The sequence below is a fragment of the Micromys minutus genome, assembly GCF_963924665.1.
Source record: "Micromys minutus genome assembly, chromosome: 3".
Classification (NCBI taxonomy): Eukaryota; Metazoa; Chordata; class Mammalia; order Rodentia; family Muridae; genus Micromys; species Micromys minutus.
In genome coordinates this window covers 87,018,388-87,030,707 of record NC_137972.1, presented here as the reverse complement: position 1 = coordinate 87,030,707, position 12,320 = coordinate 87,018,388, and positions in this window count along the sequence as shown.

Genomic DNA, 12,320 nt, shown 5'->3' with positions numbered 1-12,320 from the left:
CAGATGTCTCATGAAATATTTTTGATAATTCCTTCCATTTTTAAATGTATAATTTTAAATTACTCAGCTAGGTAACTTAATACTTCTCCATTTTACAAGATGACTCCATTATGATATTGTTACTAATATTTCAGGACTAATTTTAATTTGGGTTGACACATAGGGGGGACATTGGACTTGAGTCTAGCCCCGGAGCCACATGGTCCTAAGATCTACCAGTGATTGAATGTTTTAGATGAACTTATGATATTGCAATGTGAATATTTTTAGTCTTTTTTTAATTTTAACTATCAAAGGTTTGCACTTTCAGCAAAGTAGTAACAGCTTTGGAAGAGTCGGAAGATTCTTTTTCTTGGACTTGTCTCATTGTTTCAACACATGTTCTCCTCTACCTTATTTCTCCCTCAGATTGGAATGTGTGCAAACAAAACTAAGTTTTACATGTTGAATAAGATAAACTGTATTCTGCATATTTCCCAGAAATTCATGTCAAGTTACTTTTCTTTCATAAGTAGAAGAAAGTGCAAAGAAGGAGTCTTAGTCTTCAGGTAAATGTACACATTACATGTTGTTTGAAAACTGTTTGGAATAACAGGATCCTTCCAAAAAATAGATGCAAAAATCTTGAAAGAAATTTGCTTTTATTCCATTTGTTTAACGAGTGTTTCAGATAGGAAGTCATTAGGGTTAATTTGATTCCTTCTGGTACCTTTGATTGTGGAAGTTGAAAACTGTTCTTGGGGGAAAATTATCTGGTCAAGGTCAACTTCTGGAAGTTAATAGAATGAGATTTTGTATTTTCCCTTGAGAGATGATACCAAGCAGGCAGGCAATCATGTACCAGTTAACATTTTCTCAAAATGTATTTTAACATGTTGGGCAAAAAGGGAGGAGTGTCCTGACCCAATCTGTCGGCTGACATCTCATCAACCACGACTCAGCCTATCGATCTTTCACTCATTCTGGTTAAGGTCAGACATTTCCAGGAGAGCCAGCCTCCATCTTCCATATGCATTGAATGTCTTGTCTCTGGCATCTCCTCTCCAAAATCCTACTAACAAGCACAGTAACCTAGACAACCAGTTGCTCATAAGACTTCCCCATGGGGTACTCTCAGAGCAAGTGAGAACAGGCGAAAGACCTTTGGAATTCATTTATAATTGTTATCATTTGGGTTCTCAGAAACATTAGTCTTTGAAGTTTCTGCCCCAAATTCTGAGAACAGGTTTTGTGCTGTCATCAGTATCTTATAGGAACTTTGACACTCCAGTGATTGTGCACTAATAAAATGAAAAAGAATTGCTTTATTACTACTCAGGATTCATCAGTGTTCAGAGCTTCCACTGACCAATACCACGGGATTGACAAAGGATCACAAATAAACCAAAGAGGCATAAAATTGCCTCATCATTGTTGAGGTTCTGTCTACCGACAACTACTACTACTAACTACTACTAATAACTAAGTAACTGCTACTAACTACTGGCCTTCATTTTGGATCACTCACTGACTTCCCATTCTGTTCAGACTTTGAAATATAGTAAGAATTCAGTCAAGCCAGTAGAAAAGTTTCAAAATCAGAATTTCATAAGCTTCAAGCATTTATTTTGCTAAAATGTTGTGCTAATAATCATAAAGTAATAATGACTTGAGAAACTTAACATTGGCCCTGGATGTAATAAGATTCCAATTAAAGTGTTCTAATTAAATTAACCTTCCATTTTGGTCTAAGGATATTTTATTAATGTGAGACTCTTTAATGGGGTCATTCTGAAACTGATCAAAGAACTGCTCTTTAATAAGGGTTTTTTTTTTTTAATTTCACATTCTGTATTTCACCATCAAGATGAATGGATTCAGACTCAACCAGTATATCCCAGAGTCTTCTATGAGCCAGTCACTATGTGAGGCAGATAGATACCTTGTTTGCTAGCTAACATTTCAGGTCGCAGAAAGCTTGTCATTGGCGTCATTTGACTCATCCTTGTGATGTTCTGTGTACTGACTATTACTACTAACTACTAAGTAACTGCCACTAACACTGCATGTTCTTGACTTGGAGGCATCTGGCTGTTCTCTGAGCTGAAACTTCAGAGCCTTCATCAACTGTCAGCACCTGGAGAAGGGGACCATAGCTTCTCTCTCTGAGTACACGGTGCTCTCACCCTTTACATGTCTAGTTGTCATCAGAGAGGAGACTTGAAGGCTTTTTCTTTTGGAAAGGTAGATCTGTTTACTTGAGAAGGTCATGGATCTTCAGATCCCTTCTCATTGCTACCTAAGAGATGATACATACGTTCATGTTACCTTTTCCAGAATACATGAAGGCCCCTGTGTTGGGTGGCTCATTTCCTTTCACTTACGGGTGTGAGCTGAAGAAGCTGTAGGTGGAAAGGGGCTGTTACTCATCGTGTCTGATTATCAGAACAAGTGTCAAACCAATCAAGCCACATGCACCTGGGAGGAACTAAAATTCTATTTTAAAATAATTACTTGTACAACCACTGGGGGGTGGGGCTCTTTTCCCAGAAGAGAAAGTAGGAAATTTCTTCTGCTTGATAAAGTTTCCAAAAGATTAGAAAGGATTTCAACTTAGTGACCTTCTTAATGCCACACCACTATTGTTCCAAGGATGACCTTTCAAGTTCACTTTTTTTTCATTTCTTATGCATATCAACAGATTGGAGAGATTGTCAGTACTGTTTTCTACTAAACCATATGAATTATAAACAAACTATACAGTGGCCAGCACCCCCAAAAAAGTTTATTTAAAGGTACAAGTTTTCTAAAGAAAATGCAAGCAAGATGCCATTTGCTACAGATTCAAACGTCTTTCAAATAGCCTGTTATAGATAAATGACTATTCCAAAAGATGTCACAAAAATACTTCTTAAATTACCAGCACTGCCTCGACCAAAATGTTTCATTATTGATCTGAAATTTCACATAAAACATAGAACAAGCATGTCAACTTCTTCACAAGGCAGAGAGAGAGAGAGAGAGAGAGAGAGAGAGAGAGAGAGAGAGAGAGAGAGAGAGAGAGAGAGAGGGAGAGAGAGAAGACAAACAAAAAAGAAAACAAAACAAAACCCCAAAGGGAGCTCTGCTTAGGTAAACAAAAAATGTTTCCCGTGGAGTCAATTTAAGCTTCCTCTTGAAGGAATCCCAATTGGAATGTCTTAAGAAATGACAGAACTATTTTAACATAGTGGGAGCAATGCATTCCAACTCTATGAGTCCTGAGCCCCAGAGCCAAATCTGTGAGGGAAAAGGGTAAGCAAGCATCACTGAGATGTTGCAACAGACAAAGCGCCTTTGTGAGCCTCAACGAGAGAGAAGAAATTTAAACAGATAATACTTTGGTTACACTATAATAATTCTGTGACTGACGCTTCCGGATAAAAATATTCTTCCTTCTCTCGTTACTTGTTTCCATCAAGAGCAGGCTGTGGCGTTGCAGTGAATGAATCCCATTTTTATTTTTTTTTTATTTTTTTTCCAGGTTAATAATCACATTTTAATCTGTTCCCAGTTTGGATTCAGTAAGCCATAGGATCTATAGTAAAACTGAATCCCATTTTTAAATTGCAATGCCTCCTTTGTGTCGACCTTGGAACAAAAAGTAGGGGTTTGTCTTCTTTAGAAACAAATATGTACCATAGGCATTTTCTGCTGACAACTTCCTTAAACATCCCTAGTTGTCTGTCAAAGGTAGGTCTACAGAATCGAACCCTTTTCCTGAGCAAACTCAGCCTTCCTCCCATGCAGGCGATAGCTCACTCATGCAAATTTCTGTCAATCTTCCTCAACTCCATCCCACAGCTGCACCTTTTAAGCTGACCCACCTCTTCCAGCTAAGCAAACTGTAACCTCTAATTATGTCTGCTCACAGCCTGTCCACCTTAGCTCTCGCCCACCAGAATAACCGAGAACATCCCCGGAAACCTTCCCTCTGTTCAGTCTTTTCCAGAAGCCCTCGGGATTGGGAAACATTCACTTAAAATTTTATTAAGAAAACAAAAGCAACTCATTTGACTGTGCTCAGCCAGGAACCTGTGAACAAATTTAGTCGCTGTGTTAATTACTCTGAGGTGATAAGGTGACTGTCACATAAGTGGCTGGCAGAAGAGAATAGTAGAGCTATTACAAAATAATGGCCTATGAAGAAAGAGTTTAGAATCTTCTAGAAATGGACATTCAGGGTGCCATGCTTAATAACATAGAAAATTATACAGGAAGGCCAAAGCATAAAACATGGTTTAGAATTATGTTTTATGGACCATTGATCCAGACACTGCTTTGCAGATCTCAGAATGATCAAGGTCACCCCATGTTTAACTCTGCCCCCCCCCCCAGACTGAAGCTTATAGCTTTAAATGGCAGCTTACCTGTCAGTACAATAGACTCACACATGGACATGTGGACCTAAAAGTTCATAATTCAGATTTCCATTTAAAGGAAAACTAACCTCACAACAGTTTTGTTGTTTTGTTTTGTTTTAATGGGACGTCAAGAAGCCTCTCTTTCCTGAGTCTTTCTAGATCTTCCAAAATATAGTTCTTCATGTACTTTACCTGACCATCCCAGGATCCAGAAAACAATCAAGAATACCTTTTTCACTGTTGAATAATTAGCTCTGGCTGTTATCCCTAGTGGCAAACACTTTTGTAGCAGTCCTGAGTTCTCTAAATGAATGTCTTCTCATTTGAGGAGCAGGCGTGTGCTAAGATACAGTGACTGTTAGTTAGAGTTTGAGAAGTCGGTTCAAGATAAGACACTGGGAGTGTAAACCTTAGAAACCACAGGTGGCATAGTCATAGCCATTCTCGGTTTCCTAGGATCAACTTTCGAGGCTCTTTTGATGGCATTTGGACAAAGCCAGAGATCACCCTGAAACAGGTTAAGATAGCAAGTTATCTGAGAATATGTCTCCAAGTGTCTGTCTGTCCTGACATTCTGCAGTACTTAAGAATATTGACCTGTGTCTGTCCATCCTTTTAACTGAGAAAAGACATTCAAGAATCTGTGTGCTTCTGTTGTTGCTGCTCAAACCTTGAGCATTGGTTGTCCGTTTGCTCTGGCTGGGGGTGCCTTCCCATGGATGCCTTCCCTCTTGTCCTGTTCCTACCAAACACCCCTGACCACTTGCAGCTCCAGCTCAAGCACAGCGCATTCATCTCTGTCCTCATCACCCGAATCTTCATGTACATATTCTTCTATTCAACACGAAAGCCCTTCTGAGAGATCCCATCAGCCCCGCAGGCCATTGCAGCAATGAAACATAATACTTGCAGCAGAAGGGCCTAGGTCAAGTTCCATGTAATTGACTCAAATCCATCACTAAGATCCAAAGCCTCAATATCCTTTCTGACCTTTGAATTGTCAATCACCTTGGAAGCATCCATGGTGGAAGTTGCCAAGGCGAACTTGCTGTCTGTCTGTCCTCCATCCACAGTCCACGCACTGTGTTATTGGCTCCAATATTGGAGCCTTGGAATAGACCTGGATTCAAATTGCATAAGAGCAGGTAAACAGGTCCATACTGAAAGACCCTTATTGCATAGCATGTCAAAAAGGCCTGGACAGGAGAAGGCGGCAGATGATGGTTTTAAAACCATAAACATATTTTCCTGTCAGCAATCTGCAGAGGTAGAGACAGGTTATCGATACAACACATTTCTTTCCAGAAACCATAATCGGCACCGCTGACACAACTGTTATTGTAGCAGGACGTCCCGGGGTCCATTTGGGAATTTTGTAGATGCATACAATGCTAAGAACATGGAGACATTCCAGAAAAGAAGAAAATGGCTGTTGTATACATACAGAATACACAGCTCATTTAGTGGGGCAGACAAGACATGAGAGCAACTCCTGGTTAGAAATCCCCATAGAAAAGGCCAGCACATCTTCATACCCAAAAGCTTCTCTTCAAAAGAAATGAGCACAACACCCGCACCTCGCAGGGCCAAAGAGCAATAAACAGTGTGTGTAGAGGTTGTGCTCGGCGTGGAAGAGATCCAGCACAAATATGCTTCAAAGGCAAAGAGGTGGGAAAGACTGACAAAATCAGAGGTGATCTTAGCGTAGGTGACCAGGAGCAATCCTCGAGTGCTTCCAGCTCAGCCTGGAGATGGCTCGTGTCTAAGACTGTATGTTTAATAACTCCATCACATCTGCAATATCTTGAGTGGTGGTTTAGTAGCGACATACATGGAAGACTGACTGAATCTTTCAGTTTCGAACCTCTCAGGCCAACCAATATGATCTACAAAGGTGGCTACTTTCCGGGTAAAATACGTGTGCACACATGTACACAGCCTACTCCAGTGAGTCTGTGGAGAAAGAAAATGTTTGGCAATCAGAAACATTCCAGTGTTTCAGAGATAAAATTTTGCCGGAAGTAAAAGTCCGCATGCCCAAGATTGCTAACTGTATTAGATGGACGATCATCGGAAGGGTTGTTGGGCCTGCTTGTGTAAGACACCTTCTCCAGCATCAGTGTATAAATACTATTTGAATTGAACTGTCAATCTCTGCTCCTTATATTTTTTTTCTATATGTGGTGGTATACTGCTATCCTGAAATAGTGATCGCATGCCCCATGTGACCTGGAAGGAAAGTGGCCTCTCTGAAATGTGAGAAGTAGAGGAAGTTATTTATTGCCTTCTGCCAAAGAGAATTGTTTAATGATCTGTAAAATGTAGGTTAACTTCTTGTACTATGAATGTGACTGTAAGAAATGCTCACTTCACCATCTATCCTTTGAAAATGAATCTCTTTGTGTGTTTCTAACGATCAAGAAGTGTTAGAAAAGGAAGCTAGATTCGAATCTGAAAACTGGGTGGCATGGTCTTTCCCTCAGATTCTTACATTATGCTAAGTTGCGTTTGGAGACCTTAAACACACCAACATTAATAACAGCTCCCATCTCATAGAGAAAGCATTGAAATGTTTCTCCTCACGAACACAGAGTCTACAGAAATTACTGTCTAATTTTCTCACCCATCCACCACATATGTGTGGACTCAAAGGTCTACCAATGTTGCACAGAAAGTTAACGGGCTGTGCACGCCAACTTCATCTGTGCAGTTAGCAAGAACTAGCCATTAAACTATATATTTAAATGTTTTGTAAATAAACTTTTGATTACTACAGTTTTGTTCAAACTGCTGTCTTTTAAAAATAATTAGACTTGATTTGAATTTTTAAATGATCTGTTATATTAGATGTTGCGTTATTGACTGTGATTCAATGTACACTCAGCCATATTCCTGTGGGAAATATCAGTTCTATTGACTTTCTTGGCATGAGCCAAAAGCTCTTAGTTTCTCTAAGGACTTTAAGTATAAAGACAAAAAAATAAAAATCAAATAAAATCAAAATGAAATGCTAGTGAAGAAATAAGAAACTTATTGTACAAAATGTATTTTTAAAAATCTTAAGATTCATGTGATTTACACTGCCTGTTAATCTAGTCTCTCTGTGAAATAACCACAGCATATTTGTTAAGATGGAAACACCAAATATTTAAAATCTTTGTATAGCACCTTGTTATAACATGTGACTTCAAATGGTAAACATCTCTGTTGTGATCATGTGAGCCCACAGAAGAATAAGTATCTGCTGTTATGTAAAATCCAGCTCTCAGAATTCAGGTTCCCTGCAGCTGCTGTATCACCAATAAACAAGAATTAATGTGACAAAAGTAATTTTTAAGTTTATGATCACTGTGCATTTTGTTAATGAATTCAGAGAATTTTATTTTTACCGGAAATTCTCTCAGCCAGTAAATACAACTGCTGATTTCAACAATACGATCATTTCTGTGGTTTCTCTATTCTTGATACAACTACCAAAAAAAAATTGGAAGCTTGGTGCAAAGTATGTCCTAACAAAGATACAATCGGTGATTTTTCCTGCATGCTGCCTGAGATAATATTGTAATTTGAAATGTCTAATCAAAAATTTATCTCATAACCCAAACTATAACTGGCAATGTTTCTTATGTGTATAACTGACAGTATGTTGATACCTAAAGCAATGTCTGTCATACATGTATGTTATATGTGCTGTTTAATCATGTTAAGCTGTAATCTGTGAGACTGTCATTGCCTGAATCTTTGTGTTCACTGTTTTCCTAACCTCACCGTGTTTCCTAACACTGAAATATAAATGTTTGTAAATTACTCATTCATTTTCTGTTAGCTTTTATGTACTTTTGTGTGTGGTTCCATTAATTAACATAAACAAAGGAAGATCAAAGTATTCATTGTTTTGTGTCCAGTGACATTTTACTTAATGTCTATTATGTGTTTCCAGTAATCTTTACCAAATATTGCCAAGATTATCAGTAACAAGACATCACCAACCCATGATTTCTACTGAGGATTTTTCTTGTCTCCCTAAACCATGCTGCGAATACCATGGACTTCATTTTTATTTCCCCCATAACAAAGTCCAAAATTGTCTGCAAAAGGGTCTTTTGACAATGTAGTTTATTTGATCTAGGAACATGCATTCACATAAGTATTAATTCTCAAGGTCAAATTTGAAAGAAACAATGAAAGTTAGGGGTTTGCTCCTGACTTAGTAAGTGCTTGGCAGAGGGTGGAGGGACACGTAAATGATTTCCTGTTGAAGGTTGTATATACTCTCTGTTTGTAGATACAATCTTACGGTGCTATGTGGCCTATCAACTGCTACAGCAGATCTCATATCCTAAACTGGTACCTTGCCAATGATTGGAGATGTTCTCAAAAGATAAGGGAAATGCCTGGTGAAAGATAAGTAGACACGGACAGATGACCATGTAGGGTTTTCTAAGTGAAAGGTTTGATTTACATGCACTATACATACACTCACTGCTTCTTCTTTTTTTTTTTTTTGTATCTAATTTAGCTCAGCTCTAAGCAAGATAAGAGCAGTAGCTACTTTATACTATATATTATAGGTTTATAATGAAAATCAAATACTTAATCCTTGGAGAACACTAGGAAGAACATCTAGAAAATAATCAATATCATCACTATATTACATTTAGAGAAATGGCTTATCAATAGATAATGTTAACTGAACAGAAACACAGACAGGAAGTCTTGAATTTCCACAGCTGCCCTCACAGCTGATTGACTCGCTGCTTTTTAAACATGCATGGATATGTGTGTGCAGAGACAGGCACATCCCTGGGGTTTGCTGGCCAGCGTATCCATATAAACTGGTGAGCTTCATCCTTGGTATTAGACCATGCCTCTGAAGGATAAGGATGAGGCTGATGAAGGAGAAAACCATGGCAACCCTTGGTCTCCATGTGTACATATGTGGGCAACACACCTGCAGCCACATGTGAACCTACATGCACATACCACAGAGACAGAGAGGGAAGGAGGGAGGGAAGGAGGGAGGGAGGGAGGGAGGGAACTAACTCTCCAACAATATTCCTGCAGTTATTGAAAAAGCTGCTCCCAATGGGTTTCACAGTTAAGTTCTGAACATGACCATGATAAGTGAATTCCAGATATATGCAAATCAGAAGGCAGGTGATAAGCATCCTCAAAATGAGAAGTCCTGGGGTTCAAAAGATACCTTTATTGTTAAGAGTGTTTGCTGTTCTGCAGAGAACCAGAGTTCTATTTCCAGCACTGACAAGAAGCTCACAGCTGTCTCTGTAACTCCAGATCCAAGGGAATCCAATGGCCTCTCCTGACCTGCATGTGCACGCACAAGTGCACACACACACACACACACACACACAATTATGGGAGAGGTTGAAATGACTGAGGCATGCTATTCTCCCAGGATGAATTCATTAATTAATCCACTCACTATGAATATTTGCTAAACACAGGAAGTGAGGTTTAGAAGAAACCACACAGACACACTTACACGAGACAGAACAGTGCTCATCAATGTTGCTTCAAACATCATCAGCCTTTCTACACAGTTTTGTGCCACTATGAACCCCAAATGTCCTCGTTTGTGAAGCTACCAGCATTACTGGTGCTGACCATGGTCCGTGCTCTGCGGAGCTGTGGTAAGTGTGGGTGTTGTTAAAGACCTTACACAGAGCCTGATACAAGGCACTTAGCAAACAGCTGCTGCTGTTTATATTCTCTACAGGAGTCGTGCTGCTCCTTATTCCTCTCTGTCTTCTACCAAAACCCCTGAGTCACTTAGAAAAGCCTCCCCTTCCTTCGATGTCTGATCACATCCTCCATCCCTGACACTAGTTTTCTTTATGGCTCATACAATTCACCATTTTCCGAGATGAAAAGAACGAAGACGGAGTGGGGGGTGGACAGTCTGCAGTCTTTCACATGGGAGAACTCGAGCTAAGAGAACTCAAGCAGTGGCTCCCAGATGCCAAGCTTTCATAGTCACTAAGCATCAGAGCAAAATTCAGATTCGCATTTATTTGACTCTAAAACTCAATCTTGGCAATCATTGTGTTATTTTGTCTTTTGAAAATCCAGAACTGAAAGGCTCTAATTTTTTTAGAGTAAGCTCTCAAGCTGACAGAAAAAAAATCTCAAAAAAAAAAAAATTAACACGACAGTAAAATTATCAAAGGCATGCAGATAGACAGACATATGGATGGGTAGATCAGATTAGACATATACTTAATATACATTTATGTCAGGTCAGAAAAACTCCATACAGATTTGAAATATATCTCCATAGTAACAATCATGAGATATAATTATTACTCTACCTTTTATGGATTTTTAAAAACTTTTGCATTACCCACAGAAAAAGAGTGAACACTAAATAAAAGTTCTGTATGCATCACTGAAAGTCTGAGCTCCCAAGGTCACCTTCAATATTTTCAGACAACCACAGAGAGTAGATATTTTTATTCTAGTTGTTTTGGCCATGCTTATCTGTAGGCATCTGATTGGGGAACAAAATATAAATATAATTCCTCTCCCAAATTAACAAATTGCTATTTTATTTTCAAAAAGCAGGTTATGAGGTTATCTGAACATTACTGATTAAAAAGTCATAGGCAATAATAGTAGGTACTTCGTACATAGAAATGATTACAAGCCCAAAATGACCTTGAACATATCAGAAATTCTTTTTTACAAATGAATACTTGGTTCTAAGATCTCATAACACTATTTGTGCTGAAGCACTGACTTCATCATTTCTCAATAGCTGATTCTTTAGGTGTGCCTAGTAGGTACAAACACATATGCATGTATGCACACACACACACACACACAGAGAGAGAGAGAGAGAGAGAGAGAGAGAGAGAGAGAGAGAGAGAGATGTACACACAGACACATACACAAGGAAATGCACACATGCACACACATACACAGAAACACTCAGATGCATAGACACATACACATGTGCATGCATACATGCACACACAGAGACATGTACACACAGACACAGTGTACTTAGCTCTTATGAAGAGATAAGTATTAAGTGGCAGAGAAGTGAGCCCATTTTGAGGAATACTGGTGGATTCATTGCAAATACACAATTTGTGTGAGTTCACACCAATGCTCATCCCTCTTTAGCCACATTCTTTTCATGCGCCATGTTTCTGTATCTCACATGCTAGCTGAAAATAGAATTCACTGAGGTATCTTCATATTCTAAGGTGATAAATTGCTAGGATGAAAGCATCTAAACTATCCAGAGATGCCCCATCCACGTGAGCCATCATAATGATCTTCATCACAAAATAGCTCCGGTCAAAGGAATTTTTGTTTTTTCTTATAGCAATGAAAATAATAATGAAGACTGTGTACAAAATGGCTTCCTTTACGATCATTTTTTTTTATTTCTGTATGTCACTAAAAACAAAGTACAATGTGATTAGCATCCATCAACACAAAAGAGAGAAATAAAGACCAAAAACAGGTCAAGCCTCCATCAAACAGCTAGGCTGTCTGACAGTTCTCAATGTCTATAATATGAAGAGCCTCCTTTGGTTACCATGACAACAAAAGGACAAATAACCAAATGAGTCTCCTAGATGAAAAAAAAAAAAAAAAAAAAAGTAGATGGCCATCTGTTTTAAAACTCTAGCCAACAAATTCCAAGCATATGTAAGGCCCACTCCCAAAGAAGCCAAGACTCAAATGTACAAAAAAAAAGTTGTTATTAATTAATCTGTTCAAGTTTTGGGGACAGTGTGATAAGAAATTAGAGAGAAAATGTCTTTTGCTACTGATAATTACAGGAAATCTCATTTCCTGTACTGAGCCACCATAACATTTCATCTTTTCTACAACAGTGAGGGTCCCCACTATGCGAGCATTTTGTTTGTTTGATTTTAATTTTCCTGTGTAAGTATGTTGCTATAT